This window comes from Canis aureus, chromosome 22, assembly GCF_053574225.1.
Source record: "Canis aureus isolate CA01 chromosome 22, VMU_Caureus_v.1.0, whole genome shotgun sequence".
NCBI lineage: Eukaryota > Metazoa > Chordata > Mammalia > Carnivora > Canidae > Canis > Canis aureus.
In genome coordinates, this window is record NC_135632.1 from 25,092,797 (window position 1) to 25,094,460 (window position 1,664).

The window sequence follows — 1,664 nt, forward strand, 5'->3', positions numbered from 1 at the left end:
TCATGAATAAATAAATAAATATATTTTAAAAAAGAGTCTTTTTTCCTCTTACCTTTTTTTTTCTTTCCTGAATTACCATATGTTCATCTGTTCTCTTTCTTAAATTCCATATGAGTAAGATCATATGGTATCTGCCTTTCTCTGACTTATTTCACATAGCATAATATAGCTCCATTAATATCATTGCTAACAGCAAGGTCTCTTTTTTATGGATGAATACTATTCCATTGTATATATATGCCACATCTTTTTTTTTTCACTACAAAATTATTTATTACAACATACAGCTTCAGCGAAGGCAATGTACAAGCACACACACTCAGGAGTGTCCCCTACCCCAACTAAGGGACCCTTTTCTTCTCCCTTGCCTTTCAGACCTCTTCTATCAAATCATTCAGATATTGGATCTCCTTGGCCAAAGAATCTGTCCTCTTTTTCAGAGCCTCATGCTTCTTTTCCTGCTCTTTACGCTTGTCATTGAGGGTCTCCTGCTCTGCCCTCTTCTTCTGGCGGTACCTAGTGGCTGCTGTCTTGTTCTGCTCCATTTTTTTCAGCTTTTTATCTAGCTTCTCAACCTTTACTTTTGCTGCTGTCTTCTCTCCAGGAGGGTCATAAGGTTTGGGGCGGGCAGAACCACAGAGGGAACCTGGAGACAGCAGGCTCCTATTTGAAGAGCCCCTAGAGGTAGAAGGGCTATGCTGGGGGAACCCAAAATAGGACTCAGATGCCACTATCATTATCTGAGGGGGCATCCTCCTCCTTTATGCACTGAGGGATCATGATAATGTAAGCAGTAGAGTCTGACTTTCTATCTCTTCCAGAGATAGTCACTTCACTGCCTATCTCTAAACTAAAAGAATGATTTGGAGTGGAGGAAAGGGCCCCTGGGGAGAGTGGAAGTGGTTGCAGTAAGGCAAAGAAGGCAAAATGGACAATCTGGTCTGTTTTAGTGAACTTTCTGGAAGATGGCCAATTGGATTCACAGTCTGGGGTTGGGGGTGGGGCTCCTTATTAGTCTCCTGGACTAGGGGGTCAAAGAGATCACATGTGTCATCCAATGTGGCCGAAAGCTCATCTGGCATGGCTTCCAGGTCATCCATACTGAAAAGAGAATCAAAATCAAACCCCTTCAGATCCCTTTTCTCCACCATCCAATCTGCTCTGGAGAAGGAATCTTCCTTGCGATTGTCTGAGGCACTGATCAACCCATCCACACAGCCAGCCATTCTGAGGAGCCCACCTTAGCCTTGTTGCTGGAGAACCCATGAGGTTTAAAGTGCTTGGCCACCTCCAGCTAGTCCTGAGACCTAGGCTTTCCTCAGCCCCTAAACCGAACTAGTCGAAGGGGTACATGGAGTTGCCTACCAACACCTCGTTGCTCAGGAAACTCATCTCAGCCATGTGGCAGGACTGGAATGAAGGAATGTGCTTCATTAGAAGGTGTCTTTGTGGGTTACAGAGATGCTCCTGCTGGATGCTATGAAAAGCCCATTGGCTTAAGCCGCTAGGGGGTTAGGGGGTGCCACTGCAGGGCCTGGTGCTGCTGCCTCCGCTGCAAAGGCCAATGCTGCCCGCAGGCACCGCTGCCTCTAATACACCAAGGCAGCCTCCGATCCTGTGGGATTGGAGGAGGGAAGGCATGCACTTGCCAGAGGGATCTGCAT

At 46.4% G+C, this 1,664-nt stretch overlaps 1 pseudogene; it reads right to left on the minus strand.

Annotated features, from left to right (window-relative positions):
• Positions 1-341: 341 nt before the first annotated feature.
• LOC144294332 (cyclic AMP-dependent transcription factor ATF-4 pseudogene) lies at positions 342-1,401 on the minus strand (annotated as a pseudogene).
• Between the last annotated feature and the right edge of the window lie 263 nt (positions 1,402-1,664).